The sequence below is a fragment of the Rhipicephalus sanguineus genome, chromosome 5 (genome assembly GCF_013339695.2).
Source record: "Rhipicephalus sanguineus isolate Rsan-2018 chromosome 5, BIME_Rsan_1.4, whole genome shotgun sequence".
Lineage (NCBI taxonomy): Eukaryota > Metazoa > Arthropoda > Arachnida > Ixodida > Ixodidae > Rhipicephalus > Rhipicephalus sanguineus.
This window is the reverse complement of record NC_051180.1, coordinates 51,825,602-51,843,457: the sequence shown is the minus strand read 5'-3', so window position 1 is coordinate 51,843,457 and position 17,856 is coordinate 51,825,602.

The following is a 17,856-nucleotide window of genomic DNA, read 5'->3' as shown; positions in this document are numbered from 1 at the left end:
GGCAACGCTCCAACACCTACGGCTAGGAGAACGCATTGCGGCGCATTCGTACGGACGCACGTAACGTACGGCGTTACACACGTGAGTCAAAGAGCTGCTTCGCATCTAAAATTCTTAGCGAGGCGGGATTCGAACCCGCGTACCCAGGATTCGAAGGCGAGCGTACTAACCACTCGGCTATCCAGACAGAGAGAGAGCAACGAAGGAGAAAGTTAGGGAGGCCCAGACACGCTAGCAGAGCATAGCATAGCCTTGTATAGTATAGTATAGCGGGGGGTCGAAAAGGGTAAGTGAGGGTGAGGAGGAGAGATGTAAGGGTGGGGAGGAGGAAAAGGAGGAGGGTAGAGAGTAAAGCATAGAAAGAATGAGAAAGAGAGGAAATAGAGACAAAGAAACGCGGAAAAAGAAAGAAGAGAGAGATCGTCAAAAGAGAGAGAAAAATAGAAAGAAAGAGGAAGCAAGCGAAAAATAGAGAGAGAGAGAGAGAAAAGGAAAAAAAGAGAAAGGAAGGCACAAAGAGCAAGAAAGAGAAGGAAATTGACCGAGACAGAATGAGAAAGAAATCAATAGGAATAAATGAAAAAAAGACCGAAAAAACAGAGAAAACAGGGAAAAGGAAAGACAGAGAGGAAGAAAAAAAGAGAAAACTAAAGAGAGATAAAAAAGGTCGCCAAGCTCCGCACTTCCTTCAGGCTTTACACCACTGGAGAGAAGCTGCCCTTCACTTTTGTTTTCTCTCTCTGTCTCTCTTTTTTGAGAGCCTCCCGCGCAAGCATTGCCAAAGTTACTGCGGTACCCGAGCTGGTACTTTAAGACGAAAAGCTTTTGCAACATGTATATTAGACATTTTAATTACATCTTGAGAATAATTTCTTGATTATTCATTATTAGGTACATTGATATCAGCGCAAATTCTCGACATAAAAATATTTGGAATTCTGTCGTCATGCAAATGTAGAGAGAATTGAGGCCTAGTCTCAAAGACTGCAAATCATGCATGAAGGAGATACGGGATGCGCAGTTAGAATCCACGCCTCCGGTTATTGCAAACAGGCGTAATCAAGGCGCATTTCTGGTAATGGAGTACTAGAGGCGTATTTCTAATTATCACGCCTCAGTGCTCCGTACTTCGGACGAATATTGAGCTACCACTCCTTATTTAACATGCACTAAAGGAACGTTGTTATTGTGGGAGCTTTTCCGTCATTCGACCTACAAAATAAGGGGAGTGTTGCGACCGAAAATCGAAGTTAAGCCCTCCAACCTCAGCAGAAAACCTGTGGAGCGGGATAATAACAGCTGTGTCGCGAGATCCCTGCTAGGAGCACTGGCGACCGATTCATGGCCTTTATAGCAGAAAACACCCGGTGGATCAATACTAGTTAAAGGCCTTCTTGTTGTTGGCTTTCAGTCTATGCTGGAGATCGAAGGCTTAAATATTTAGAGGCGTAGATCAATGGCGCAATAAGAGCACTCCGCGTACAGCAAAACACTCCTCGGAAATTGTCGCGAAGCAAAAGCAGAGAGGTCAATACATTCATTATACAACTGGGTCTCTGTGGTCGATATTGCCGAGAACTCTGCGTAATCAGGATCATTTCTTTCCCTTAATTTTGTTATTAATATTCGCCAGTATCCGCCCCGCCACGGTGGTCTAGTGGTTATGGCGCTCGACTGCTGACCCGAAGGTCGCGGGATCGAATCCCGACCGCGGCGGCTGCATTTTCGATGGAGGCGAAAATGTTTGAGGCCCGTGTACTTAGATTTAGGTGCACGTTAAAGAACCCCAGGTGGTCAAAATTTCCGGAGCCCTCCACTACGGCGTCTCTCATAATCATATCTTGGTTTTGGGACGTTAAACCCCAGATATTATTATTATTATTATCGCCAGTATCCATACGGAAATTGAGCGCCAATGATATTTCTTTTCTGTTTATGTGAGTACGACGCGCCGACGTGAATTTCTCTCATATGAAAGTGAAAATGTATTCCTTGTTAGAATGTAAATTCTTGTTAGAAGAGCGAAAAAAATTGGCGCAGCTAGCACTAAACCTTACAAAAGTGTATTTAGGCAGTCTATGGACTGTCTAAACCTATTTTTAGACAGTCTATAGACTATCTAAATCTATTTTTGTAGACTCAGTTTTAAAGCTGATTCACATCACAGCTGGTGGGGGCCTAACTGGTCCTGGCTTGGCTAAGCTTTTACCCTCTCACGTCTCTTTCCCGAATTTTGCTATACTTTACTATACATGGCGGCCTTTCCTCTCTTTCTTTTCTATCTTTTTCGTGTATGCTGCTTTCTATCTCTTTCTTTCTCTGTATATTTCTTTCGTCTGTCTTTTTTCTTTCTACCCTTCCTTTCCATCTATTGCTTGCTTTCTCTCTCTCTGTCTGTACTTCTCACCTCCCCCTTTCTCTCCTCACCCTCACATCTTTCCCCCTCAGCCTCATTTCCCTTTCCCACACTCTTGCTATACCATGCTATGCAAGGCTATGCTATGCTCTGCTAGTGTGCCTGGATAGCCGAGTGGTTACGACGCTCGCCTTCGGATCATGGGGGTACGCAGTTTCGAATCTCCCCTCGCCAAGAATTTATCTCTCTCTACTCGTTCTCCCTCCTATCAGAGTTATCGCAGCCCACGCCAGACAAATCGGCGCACGTGTTCGGGGAGCGAAGCAGAGGAGCAAGAAGACGAAGAAGAGGACGAAAAGGGCGCGTGCCGGTTCATGATGATAGTAATTTTCTATCTAAGACACACGGCAAACCTCGAGCATAACAACTATGCTGTAAAACCTGTTACAACATTGTTAATTACAGCACTATCAGAACGTAGTAATTTTAGGCACGCAAACACTTCAGACAGGATTGTGTATTAATTAGACTGCTTTCATCACAAACAGTGGTGCTCAAGTTTTCTAAATAAAATATGGTGTCTTGTCAGGTAGCTTATTCAACTGTGAAAAATCTGACAATTTTTACGGGGTGATGAGGGGGGGGGGGGGACTTCGCGTTGTTCGCACAATTTTAACGTATTTTCACCTGATCAGTAAATCCCAGCACTCAGCATCTGGTACGTGATTCCACCTGTTTGCTTCTTCTCTAACTAGACATTCATCGCATTTCAATGATATTGAAAGGTAGTTTTGTGAACTATTTCCAGTTGCAGTACTGCACGCTCAGTGACCTAACACTCACATAACTTTCCAGCCCAACCCAACCATCATAATTTTTGTAAGAGACGTTCTCGTCACTTCAAAGCTCACTTAGTCCAGTTACGGGCGCTTTGATAAAACATTCCGGCGTTACTTTTTCCAAGACACGAAATTTCTTTTCCTGAAGGTAAAATTGAATGCCAGATTTGGCTGCCTTCACTACGTTTATATAAACACGAGAGGCCTGTTTTTATTGTCAAGTGTAATAGTGCTAGTTTTCAAGTAATCTTTCTTTATTGAGAAACTAATGGGCATCGCATGTTGAGGGGGCGTTTCACTCCTTATGTGAAGGCGATATAGTTCACTCCTGAACTGTCGTGGTGAAATAGTTGCTTGTTTAACAACAATATGGCTCCTTGTACCTCATGTAACTTTCAAATAGTGTGCCGCTCTGGCACTTTACTTACTTTATGCGAAAATAGCTCACTAGTTTTTAAGCTGCAGTTATATGGGTAAACCAAGCTTGAAGCATAACACGTGCGTAATAAATATACTGTTTCCTTTACTGATGTTACCGCTCATCTGCCACGAAAAAGAGAAAAACGTACCTAACTTAAGCTCAGTGAGCAACAAATGACCTAAGATGGGAATCGCTTCCCAGCGCTTGCCTCCACTTATACCTCTTGGTAATTTCTTCTGACAGAGTAGCCATTCAAAAAAACACCCTCGATAGGCATCGCTCGGTCTTGAGTGGCTACGCACGCACAAAGCAGAAAACAACGTAGCCGAAAAAAAAACAGAATAGCCGACTAAATGTCCACGGTGTCCTCAAGAAGGAAACAGGCCTACTCCCAGCCTTACCGCGGCGCTGCCCTCTTAAGTGCTGCCAAATAAAAGGAGAGTAAAAGTGAATCTGAGGAATCAGGTTACTCGTGGAAGGAGAAGTGCTCAAGAGGACTACCAAGTTCAGACGGCAGTGTAGGATTCGCTTTCTCACGAAAAGGCCCGGTAGTGCACCTTGTTCCTTGTTCCGGAACTTCTTTGCTCGCCTCAATTCTCGAGAGTTGCTTCTCGTGTTTTATGTATATGAATTTTTATTTTTTTTCTTACTCCTCTGCCTCTCGCGAAGAGCCGAAGGAACGCTTCGCTCGCGGAATCGAGGTCAAACACGCCGGTGCTCGGAGTAAAAAAAAATCCTTATGGTTTACTTTTACGGAGTGCATCGCTCAAGTTCCGGCCTTTTCTTCCGGGCATCATATTCTTGTAAAAGAACCTTCGGGATTTCGAAGCTTTGTGATTCTTTGCAAACGAAAACTCGTAGAATTATACTTTCAGTGTCTCAGAAAGATTTCCAAAAACTTGGGTACCGCCATGCTAGTAGTTTGGCCAGTATGATGCAGGGCAAGCTTGAAATAGTGAACACTTTGAAGAGGTTTGAGCTAAGCGCATAAATTCCGGCTTCCACAGCGACTTATTTATCATCGTGGGCTACCACTGTGGCTACTCTACTTCCTATCTGTGAGGCAATTGTCGACCATATATAGCACAAACCACACCCGTAGGGCTTGCAGAAATGTTTTTGCTGTTAAAGTGTTATCAGTGTTGTTGCTGCTTGGGCAAGTTCTTCGAGAAAAGTAGGATATCAGTGTGATCAACTGTACTATATGTTACGAATATCGCTCGTGAATTCATTATATAAACGAATACTAAAATAGGAACATGAGTATTCCCAAATTATAACGACCTAAACTAATATCCTTGTCTTGGGCTAGTTTCATGATTTTCAAAAAAAAAAATGGAATGCATACAATTTCTGAGGCATGGGCTATTTAACGCTATCGCGCTAAACGAATTGCTGCATATAAAGCCTGAACACAATCCTGAAAATGACGGCTTGCGTAGTCTAGCGATGCTCTGACGCGTTTAAATCAACTAAGCGGAAGGCGTTGGTGTACAGTCTCCGGTTTAGGAAAACTGATAAAAAACAAAGCGCAAACCGGACTGCTTACACTTTGCATCCTCCCAAACCCCAACATTTCAAAGCCTCTCTTATTATTCGCGTCTAGAGAGCTAGAGCACACATGGACAGAGAAGCCGGGGATACACAGCGTGCACGCGAGGGACGGGGGAGTCACAATAGAGGGGGCTCAGCGAAAGGTGATTGAGAGGGCACTCAAAATATATACATATATATAGCTCGTGGAAAAAAAAGGAACAATTGGACGAGTTCAATAGAGACGCAGCGGTTGTCGCGTCGAACAATGAAGTGCCCGACGGCGCCGCCGCCGTCCAAAGTGGGGTGCGTACTGCGTACGGGAACAAATCGCTTTCGAGTCACTCAATCAGCCCACGGCAACCGCGTGTTCTCCGATACCCCCGCAGTGACGCGGACGTGAGAAACGCCACACGCCGCGGATGACGCGAGTGAGCGGGCATGGAGCCTATAGACAACGTTTCAGAAGATTGAAAGAAAGGAGCGCTGTCGCAAATATTACTGTGATGAACGACAGGAAGGAACTATAGATGGACGCATATTTTTCGGAGTTTGGGGAACCCTATGCATCTCCTACGTGAAAAGAATTGGGAAGTACCTTAAAGGAAAAATGTGAAGTCAACACTCACAAACATTCTTGCCTTTATATCTCACAAACAAGATTTCACCGTGTACAGCTGCATCTGACGGCGCAAGCCTCGCCCTGATCTATGGAAACCTTCTCGAATGTTTTTCCATGATTCCAATCGATTTGCGTGTACGACGCAAACAATAGAGTACATTCTGAAACGTACGTGAGCAGCAGAGTTTATTTTTTTTTTAATGTACAGTGCCTCACTTATAATATCACCAACGCGCTAATTCCGTGCATTAAATTGCGACTACTGATGACTGTACTTGCTCGTCATTAACTATGTAGCGTGAGTGTTCCTTGTTCTGCCGGGCACAATTTCACCCAATAAAAAGTTCGTTCCACCTATCGTGTTGCCATTTTTCTTGCCGTAGCAACGACGGGACAATACTAAAGTTTGTCTCAGAGTGTCGGAAATAGCGTCAGGCTATCTAGCGTGGTGTCATTACAGGCCGAGAAACGTACTGGCGTCCCGAGCTGTATGGCTGGCTATAAGAACGTCGACAAAAAAAAAAATTCAAGCTTGCGACGCACCATTCATTTCGCTGCACTCGTAGGCCACAGCCTTGGGAATTAAAGAAAAGATAATTACGGCAGCGTCGCAATAGTGATCCAAAGCCTGAAAGAAGAGCATGGCTGGGTGTCCTTACTTGTTTCTCTTTATTTATTTATTTCTTTCTTCTCTTTCTTTCTCTTTCTTTCTGTGTCTTGTACCTGTTTTTTGTACTTGTTTCTTTCTCTCTTTTTCTTTCTCTCTTTTTCTTTCTCTCTCTGTCTTGTTCTGTGTACTTTGCATCTATTTCTCTTTCTTTAGATCTTTCTGTCTCTTTCGTGTCTGTTTTCTTTCTCTTCCTATATCTTTCTATGTCTTTCTTTGTCTTTCTATCTTTTTATGTCTTTATTTCCTTTATTTCTCTCTGTTTTTCTCTTTCTATTTCTTTCTATTGCTTTCTTTCTGTCTCTCTTTCTTTATATCTCTTTCACGTGTTTGACGCGCTCCACTTCACCGAGAAGAGGAGGAGGAGGAGGAGAAGAAAAACGGAAAGACAGGGAGGTTAGCCAGTTCTCAGACCGGCTGGCTACCCTGTGCTGGGGAAAGGGGAGGGGGAAGTGAAAGATGGTAGAGAAGAGATGTTACAAAAAAAAAAGAAAAAAAAAAAAAGGACAATAGTACGATAGACGACACTGCTTAAAGTCTGTCTATGAGATTAGTTTTGCGCAAAAAGCGCAATAACGCTTTCAAAGCTTTCCGTGCCGAGGATGGTTTCGGCCAGTGTCCTAAGATCTTTTCCTCCGACAGTGGACGATTGTCAAGTCTATTTAACGCTTTGGACAGTTCTTCTCTTTGTGCACTGAAGCGAGGACACTCACAGAGAAGATGGGCGATTGTCTCCTCGCAGCTACAGTTGTCACATGTCGGGCTGCTGGCCATTCCAATTCGAAATGAGTAGGCCTTCGTGAAGGCCACCCCGAGCCACAGGCGGCACAGGAGCGTCTCCTCAACTCTAGTTATTCCCGACGGAAGACGGAGCTGTAGATTCGGGTCCAAGTTGTGAAGACGGGCGTTGGTAAATTCCGTCGAGTTCCACTGTGCCAGTGTCAGTTCACGTGCATGGGAACGAAGCCTTGTTGCGGCGTCCGGTCTTGACAGCGGTATAGCTGCACAATGGAGAGCATCATGGGCAGATCGGGCAGCCTCATCAGCACTGTCATTTCCGTAGATACCGCAATGGCCCGGTATCCACTGATAGATTAGGCTGTGGTGGTTCAAGAGTTTTCGTTTAACACTAGCGCCCGCTGTACTCGGTAGTAGGGCTTGCCCAATTCCTGAGGTGCACACTCACCTGTGGTTTTCTGCGGACACCAAAGTTTTTACGGCCGGCATAAGCTACTCCGCTGTTAAAACAAAAGGATTAGGTGTGTGATGAGATGGTGCTGTACCGATGCTGAATCTAATTCGTAGAATAACATTTTTAGCCAATTATTGATTGTGCTTTCAGACTTACACTTTTACACTTGTTCTGTTTAGCAAAATCACCTTTTTTTAAAGAGACAGAGAGAGAGCTCTTTATTGAAAGGCAGAGAATTTAGCCGGCGTGTGTAAATTCGCTGACTTGCTGCTCTGCGTTGGGATTGGGGACTGAAAGACACAAAGAGAGAGAGAGAGAGATAGGAAAAAAATATAAAAAGTTAAAGTAGAATACAAAAGAGTACAAAACTAAGAGACAAGTTGAAAGTAGCAGACCAGCTTTAGCCTTAGTTTCAAAGAAGGCTTACCGAGCGTAGTCGTCGCCGCCGTCAACAGCCACACCCCCAAAGTGTGCATAATAGCGTACTGCGTTACTTTAACGACGAGGCTCAACAAAGCAAACGTTGCACTGGCTGTACCTCACAGAAACCGAGCATTTCTCCGAGACTGTACTTCACGAGGGCTGACTGGGCGGGACATATGCAGGGTTCACATTTAAGTGCCTTAATATCTGTCTAGAGGAATCACGCAAGATTAATTGCCCCCTCTCCCAAATTATCAGTTTCCCAAGACGAACAAATGGCGACCGTATCGATATTGTTCAAATGAGTACTTTGCTGCAAGCTACTTGGTTGATGCTGAAATAGCTACGAAACAATCACCGTTAGGTAATGCGCTCCTTCCTCCCGTGTCTGTTTTTTTTTTTCGTACCCAACGACGATCGTTTTCATGCAGTACATTAGAAATTTCAATATTTACTATTTATCTGCGTGCACTACAGCAAATGCAGAAACTCGTAAATATTCTGTGGGTAATAATGAAGAGAGTACAGGATGTACTGCTTAAATGGTCCAATAAGTCCTAGAATAAGATACACCAAACATAAGATAAGCTCGCTGCGCCGTCGGTGAATCGGAAATTGACGCAGAGGTCTGGGCAAGCCAGAATCGAGACAGTCGATGCCTTTCCGGCCATTGCACGTAACATCACATGCCACCAATGTGGAATCAGCGCGCTCAATTACGCTATCGATGGTACTTCGCAGAAATTGACGGCGAAGGAAGTGTCACAAGGCCGCCGCACGGGCACGGGCATTAGATGGGATGGGAGTGTGGGAGCTTAGACATAATGCCGCACTGATACATTGGTGTCACACTTCAACGCAGGTGTTTACATTGCTTCTGTTGAATCGGTGTTGCATAGCAACACCAGCGGAAGACCCCTTTGATAGAGATCGTATAAACTACGATCGCTTAGAGCAAAAGAAAAAAAAAATGAGGGAGAAAAATAAGGTGAGCTCCCGCTTTTCATTTTATGCTTTCTTTTTCGCAAAATCACCACTGGATACATGGGCCGCAATTAACTGCAGGAACTGACTAGCCCAGCAACAAGCAACAAGTAATGCGTATGTAAATTACTGACGTTCTAGTATTTTTTACGTTAAATTGCTTTGTGTTACACTAAATGTGTGCAGGAGAGGTTGACACTATGTGTGCCGCCCGCTGCTCTTACTGCATTAAGCTTACAGTGCATAGCAAATGAAGGAAAGAAGTGTTAATTTCAAGGGCTCGTTTTCTTTGTCATACACAATATTAATGAGAACTAACATACAATAATGCCAAGGAAAGTATAGGGGATGTTTTTAGTAATAAATGTAAGGTAATTGTGAAGAGCATCGGACGCGTTATTCGAAGGTCGCAGGTTCGGTCCCTGCCCGCGGCAAGCTATCTTTTCGTCCACTTTTCTTTCTTCACAATTACCTTACATTTATTACTAAAAACATCCCCTCTACTTTCCTTGGCATTATTGTCTGTTAGTTCTCATTAATATAGTTCATAGCAAAGATAGACCGGATGAAAACAAGGAAACAAAACTAAAACAAAAAAATAACGGGACAGACACACAGGAAATGTTCGCTAGCTGTAGCGAAAACAAAAACAAGTAAAGCAGGAAAGATGTTGAAGCTCACAAACATTTTTTTAATACTGTTTCCTGGCAAGTTAACAGGATCGTCGCAGACAGTGCTACTAACTGTATCACGAGCATGTACAACATGCGTGAGCCATACCGCTTCAGGCATGTGGTGAGGGCATCTGAAGCTATTACGAAACCATTTTCGGGGGCAGTGACTTTCATTACTGTATTACAATTAACACATCCTGAACCTCCCCTCGAGCTTCGTGGAAAAACGCACTTTACGAACAGCAAGCACTGCTATGAACAGCTTGCCAAATTTTGATGTCGTGCCCCGCACATATAGTTTAAAGCGGACCGCGATGTTGCCACATTATTGAGCGCCCTATCTTCATTCAGAGGCCGCAAATCAATAGCGGCACTTGAATTAGACGCGCTTCCTGCCACGGGATGCCGCCACATTCCAGAGCCGCGCTACGTCTGTCCAGCTCAGATTCGAAGAAGCAAAAGGCTCTCAGTGAAACGAGCTGACGGCAGTCCGCGCCAATAGGATCACTGACGATCCCCACTCTGCAATCTTCTAACTTGAAAGAATGCCTGTCGAACTTAAACATAGTATATAACAATTGCCCCGAATTAAGAGGTAAGCGTGGCATTTCTGTACTGCACAGCTTGATTTTGAAAGAAAGTGCTTTAGTTGGGACAGAAAGTCCCTGTTCCTTTGGAAGGACCAAAAAGTTACACAAGATAACCACAGAGTGTATTCCTTCCCGACCCTTAAATCCTTTTTTATAAACTAAAGCCCACGCCATTTTGTCAGTTTTGTTAGAGCTCATAATGATATCTCCAGAGGTTCTGGGCGCAGTTGGCGAGGTTTTTGTTTTTTCCGAGCACGATAGAGCCCAATGAACTCTGTAGGAGTCTGACATTTAGGGTCACAGAACTCTTAAAAGACAGGCGGTCATTGTCCCTCTTTTACGGCTCTGACATCAATATTCCGAGTTTTTTATATGTTTATTTCCACTCTCTTTTATGTTGCGTCATACTATACTGCCTATCGTCATCGTCTATGCGTCTTCCCGATTTAGTCTAGTTTTACACACACGAGCCCTTTTGTCCCCAGCCTAAAGCGAAGCCGACGACCGCGTCAGTTGCTCTTTTGCATCGCATTGTGTTCGACGCCAAGATACGCAGGCAACACTTTCCTATTTCGCGAGGGAGCGGGTGCGCTTCGCGACTTATACGAGAAAGGCAGGACCCGCTGTCGGGCATTTTCGATTGAGCCCCATATTCACTAGATTCTTGTTTCACTCGCGTTTTCTTTTCCTGCCCCACACGGATGCGTGTAGTTCAGAGCTACTCCGGCGCCCTATCTGCTAGACGACACAAGCGGGAACCAAGCACATCCACACAATCTCTCCAAGCATACACTGCGAGATTGCTGTAAGATATAGTTCAAAGAAAATTTTGCGAGGCGTGGCAGAGCAAAACGTACTTATTGAGGATGCATGCGAAAAAGCTTGAAGAACAGTTCAGACGATGAAAAAATGCTTGGTAATGCACCATGAAGTAAACAGGAACCTGTCAGAAAACTTTTCTCTTAGTGGGCGCACTTTGCAAGTTGGTAAACTCGAGGTAAGTCCAGCAACCAACATTTTTTTGTATATCTGAATCATCCAATGCAAAAGCCTAGCGAAAGTTCTGCGGTATTTTTTTTTAATTCATGCCTAATGTTTTGTCCTGGTGCCTTGACCTCATAAGTGCGGTTAATGTACAAGCTCCCGTTTTGCTGTATTTTTCGGACACAACCTGGGTATAGGAGGAATGATGTTTTTTAAAGCTGTTATCTCGCTTACATCCTTTACGCATGTAGAATAGTATAAAGTGTTTATGCATGTGTGGGGTGGGTGGGGGTGGAGAGGGGGCTTGTGCTGAACACAAAAGACTGGTTCAAGATTGCAAAGTCTTTCTTGTATAGTAAGTAATTAACGCCATGCAAGCACCGAGGTCCATCAGGATAATTAAGTGACATGACTTTGTTCCTCAAATTTTTACCTTAGCCGAACTGGTCCAGCTGTTATAGAAAAGGAAAAGTCAAGTATAAAATCGCCAGTAGTAACAAATAGTGCTAACACGGAGAACAACGAGGACAACCGCAGAAACGCCGCAAAAGTGGAGCTGCTTCACACGTATACGAGATAATACTCGCCGGCACCCGTGTCAACGACCTCGCAATCTTTTGCGGACATACTCCCGACGCCACCACTGCCGGCAGTGATAGACCATGACCCATGTTCTGTAATTACGCTCCTAGGTTCCCTTAACGCCACCAACGAGGCGCAATATCTGGTTCTCGTCACCTCATTACAGCGCAATCACTGACTGCAAACGTAATGAAGCAGCAAACAAACGACCAAATGAATGAACTAACAAACAAAAAAAAAACGCCCCTTATTTGAAGCAGACCAGCGCCCCAGCTGCAAAAGGCCGCACTTTGTTGTCTCGTTTCGCATCAACGCAATTAGATAGGCTTGCGCGTCAATGGCCTATCTATGTAACGCGTAATCTAGAAAAACGAAAAAAAGAAAATAAAGGGTTGAAACAGCAAGAAGAACGCCCTTCTTTCATCGCTTTCAACTAGCCACGTGCCTGTTACCGCTGCTGGCCAGGGCCGCTTCAAAGCGGGCTCTCTTCAGCTGCGGCTCTTCAGAAAATACGTACCAAGCTGCTCGGTTTGAAGTCGAAGAAAGCACCCAAAGACAGCCCGCTTGAGGCTAACGTTTGTCATTCACAGCCCCCCTTCCCACCCGCCGCAAGCCAAGTTGTAGAAAGAATAAAAAAAAAGAATGAAACTAACAGAATATTATAGCTTCAGCAGTTCTTGGAGAAGAAAACGGCCTGTTTTAAATGGTCCGTAACGCGAGCTGCGCATGGTGGTGCGATGATGAATGCGCAGCCTTCGCTGCTCGCCGCAGTCACAGCCGTAAAAAGCGCGCAAAACTGACCGTCTTGCTAGTTTGCCGTGAAAAGCGGCAGCCGAAACAATATAGCAGGGTACACTACTTAGAGTCTGCCAGCGGAGAGGCCTGAAAACAGACGCAAACGCCCGACGCTCCAATTTCATTTTTCTTTCTTTTTTTCTTCGTAGTCACGTTCACATTTCGTAAGTGGCAGTGCGAGTTGCTGGGCTTATCGGCCGAGGGCAGCTTTTCAAGCAGCAACATTTTTACTCATTTTTTATCCCCCCCCCCCTTTTAGCGTCCCTGCAAATCTCGGACGTGGCGGTTTAACTAAACGCTATAGAGGAGCAAAGTGCGCGCTTAAAATAACGCCTGGGAAATCACAAGCGGAATCAGCTGAAGAGAAAACAGTACGAAGTCATTACTTCGGTTCAGTTATCCTCAGCGTGGCTTCTTGCGAAAAAAAAAACAAAAAATGAAGTTGTAACAGAAATGAACACAAACAGAATGAAAGAAAACGAGCGACAAGAAAAATGTGTGCTCGTCTATATATTATAAAGCACGTTCAAGAGCTGTTTTATTCATATGTAACTTCGATTATTATGGGGACTAGAAAGCAGAAATTGAGATGAGACTCCTGTGATGTATAAAAATCTTGGAATCTGTCTGTTTTCTTCTAAATTAAACATTGTAAATGAATGTTTCTTTTCAGTACACTTTCGATCACCTAGCCTGGGCTCCCGGCGCCTATGGACCTGTGCTGCGGAGCATAAATTCGTTATTTTGTTGACCCCACTAACCAGGCCTCGTTTCGGCAAGCTTAAGACAAAATCACTCGTGCACCCATCGTTTGGCGCGTTTTACGAAGCCTTACGTGGTCAACTAAGTCCTCATCTGGGGTAGTTCTCCAACTCTTTGTACTGATAAATCACATCATCTAATACAGTAGGATTCTGAATGCTCATTACGGAAAACTCTGATTAGTTGGGCAGCCACACACAAAAGTAAGCGAATTTGTTTCCCTTGCATAGGAGTAAAGCAATATTCGGCAATAAAATTATCTGGGACCATTTTGCCGAACATTTCTTTAGATAATATAGCCCTTTGCGCGTTGCTTTTATTCCTGCTGCGAACGGAGGACTTTATATATAGCATTTCGGAGATATATATCGATGACTTCCCGTGTGGTATGTGGATATTAAACAAAGTTGTCATACCACTTGTTTTCGGATATGCCGGCCTACAGTAGACTATTTAGCACTAACTTTTCATACGACTCATTTGTGCTTACGCGAAATCTTGTGTGTGGTAATGCAAACGTTATGCCGTACTAATTGCTTCTTCATTCTCAGCTTGTAAATACACGTTGAATGCCGCGTTTTAATTACGGAAAAAACGTATCCAAGAATTTAGTATTCATTCATACTTTCATCCCTTTCGAACAAGAGGGCACGTATTAAATACACCACGTAGCAGACTTCAGTAACGAAGCTTATCGATAAGGACACGGCGTTCAAGTATCTCCTCGAAGCCATGTCAGTGAGGTTGCGCAAACAATTAACTCGGCTTAGCAAGCACCTCTCGTGATGCAGAATGCCGCGGGGTCCTCGAAATCGGCCTTATGCAACGCTCATGAGACCGAGAAACTAACTCCAACTTGAACTTCCGAAATGTTGTTGTTCGTATTATAGTGTTGTAAAGGAAATTGAAAAAAAAAAAAAGAAACCACTGCTTCTATAACAAGCGTTTATAATGGATGCATGGAGCCGTCCACACACTTTGCCGTTCTCTTTCCATCAGTCAGCGTTCTGCCCGTCTTCGGTGTTTGCTAAAAGTTGCGAAACAACTGTCAGCGGAGGGCGTGCGTGAAAGAATCTCTCTTTACGCAACCTTACGTGACACTGTTCTCGAGATACAAGCAGCGAAGCGAAACGGTAAGCCACAGTGTTGGAGGAATGTTCGGAAGAGAGAGGAGAGAATTCAACGACCGAGAGGACGTGGCACGCGGCCAACTAGAGCGGAAAGCCACACTATTTCACGGCAGTGGATGCAAGCCAGCGAAAATGTTGATGATGCAGAGAAGAAACGCACGGGTTTCGACTTAGTGTATGTCTGCATGTATCTGACGTCAGTGCACGCACGAGAGGTGCGGCGCGTGAGGCTCTGCGGGGGTATTCAGCGTTTCTACCTTGATATATATAGGCATACGCATACAAGACATCCTATACACGTAGCATGGAAACTGATTGCGCAAGACTCGCAGAGAAATTTAATATGGAGAGGTATGCGAGACACTCGATGAATGCTCTCCTATAGTCAGCTATATACCTCCGTGTGCTGACATCGCCCTTAGCCAAAACTGCAGTAGCACACCCACATGTTGCGAAACATGTCAGCTGAACTGAATACCGCCGCAGACCGATCCAAGCCTTTGTTTTCCTTTCCTTTTTATTACATTTTTTTTTGTTTCAAGCGTTTCGAACACCTGGAGTACGCGATTCGAAATTTTGGGTGACACACAGTTGTAGTAATGTTACAGCGCTTGTGAACAGAAGGCGTTGTTGATCATGTGTACGAAGAGTTTAACTTTGAGCGATTCCTTTTGGCGGAGTGTCTTGCGACAGCGATAGCTACAGGAACAGGCAGAGACGGCTGCCTTTCAGATTTCAGCAGCCCGCCTACTTTACGTTCTAGTGAAGTACATTGTACGTGATTCCTTAAATTGTAATATGGTACGTACCACTGCCTCCAAGTCAGACGGCATTTTCTTTCGGAGCCTCAAGTCAGACGACTTTCGTCATCTAAAAAAATTGATCAAAAGACTTCCCTTGCTCTGCTGATCGAATAATTTATTGTTATTTTTCACAATTTAAATGACGTATGTTAGCGTGCTACACTGAGCTAACAGTTTTAACCGTTGTCCCATTTGGGTCTATGAAACAGTACATCTATGAAACAGACATCTATGAAAGCAGTAGCTTACTCTCTCTCTCTTTCTCTCTCTCTCTCTCTCACAGACACACTCTTTCTTTCTTTCTTTCTTTCTTTCTTTCTTTCTTTCTTTCTTTCTTTCTTTCTTTCTTTCTTTCTTTCTTTCTTTCTTTCTTTCTTTCTTTCTTTCTTTCTTTGTTCCTTTCTTTCTTTCTTTCTTTCTTTCTTTCTTTCTTTCTTTCTTTCTTTCTTTCTTAGCTGCGAAGGACAAGACAGTTACCCTCTGCATGACGACCAGTGGTGAACAAAGCAGACCACTCCCCATTCTTATTCAAACCACGTACATCTTCACTGCTCCTATTACAGACCACAAACATGACAGTGTACACCCGAAAGAAATAACAGATGTTTTAGTAATGTCGTAGCCCATCATGGGTCACTCCTACCACAACATATTCTTGTCACGAGTCAAAAATAATGAAGGAACCACGCATATAAATGTAGAAGATGACTTGGCGCGAAGGCAATGCAACAATATCATTCGTGCAGAGTTATTGGGGGAAATTGTGAGCGTCACCTAGGCGCACTGCTCTGCTGCTAATGCTTCATTTATGTGACCTCTAGAAGTTCGACAACTCTGCTAGGATCTGAACACTCCATCAGAATTCAAAAAGTCAGCGTTGTAGATAATTTATAACCACTGTGCTTAGTACTATATGCGAGCAGGAAAAGCCAGTGGGCGGATCCCGCTGCTATCCACCACTGTATTTGAGAAAGAAAGGCGAATAGGGTTCACTTCTCGCTTTAATGCACGGATGAACGTCCTGACACAGATTAGAAAAGTCAGGCAGCGAAGGAATAAGCAGCGGGGTGGCTAACGCACGAAGCCTGGGAAAGGTAAGAATGAAAACGGCAACAGCATCGATGGGCGCATTGCGCCTGTGGGAGAAGAGAGTAAAAGAATGATTGCAACGAAGGGTTACGTTGTGGATCCATTGTATATGGTTTCACATCGTCGCGCCGACAGTCTCAAAGGAAATAAAGATGCCAGTCTGGGAGCGGTGCACCGTGAACGGTAAGCAGGTACAGATTCGGGGCACCGACGGCCTAATCGAAAACCGAAGCGAACGAAACTATAGGAGAAAGCTTGATGATGAGAGTATTGTTATCTCTCGAGACGCGGGTTTCAAGCTAGTGTGTGGAGAGAAAGAGCTCACTTCACTATGATGCCAGTTCACGGTGGCTGTAGGAATTTCGGAAATATGTCCCCGTTATTGGTTTCCAGTTTTGGTCACCGTTATAGCAAAAATACAGCATGTATTGTTGCTTCTGCAGTACATAACGCTAGCTTAGACGCAAGAAAGCCTTAAAGTTACTCTCAGTTTTAGCTGGAACTTTGTAACACTAGCCACTTTCCTTGACCTGTTCTTGTTACATCCCTGTAAAAATGATTATGAATAGCACTCGGTTATCCGCAGAGTAGAGACCAGCCCCTTAATGACCTTTTATCTGAGCACGCCCTGCCCTGAATTAGTTGCCGTTTTACTTCAGCACAAACGTAAAATCCCGAGAGTATATGGTTGACACAAACGACGCCGCTGACGGCTACTGCCAGCGAAACAGATTCGTAGTGCTAGCCATCATGAAAGAACACATTAGGCACTTTCACGAAGTAACCAATACAATTTGTCACAGAAGATTCCTCGAATATGGTACCTTCATGTCACCGAAGAATTGAGAGTGGAAAGAAAATATATATCATGAGATATAGAGCCTTGTTCAATTCTGGATGAATACCGACGCTCCAAGTTCTCGCCAACAATTTTTGATAGGTTTGTAATCCATCGTAGGCTTAATTGTTTATAAATGACAAATTGTATAGGAGATTGTCTAATTATTCCTCACTCTAACTACATTCTCATCTACAAGTCAAAGTGTGATTAGTTTGCCTGATGAGTTTTGGAACTCTTGAAGCGTGATCGAACAATGCGAAATAACAGCCTTGCGTATGCAAAGGAAAGACAGTCTCAAAGCTTTCTAATGATTGCTTTAGTGAAATAGCCAATAGCTATTCTGAAACATTGCTTGTCTATGTGATCTTCTAGGACCAATTTACGCGCTGAAAAAGATTGCAGCATATCAAACGGAGATGACCATTTTTATAGAATTTCGAAAGCACTGAAAGAAAGGCACCCTTCATGTTTCTCATGGCGCATAGTGCATATGTAAAGGGGCGTACACACGACAGAAGCTCAGGGGAACATGGGGGCGCAGTGATGAGAAACAGTCAAACAGGAAATGT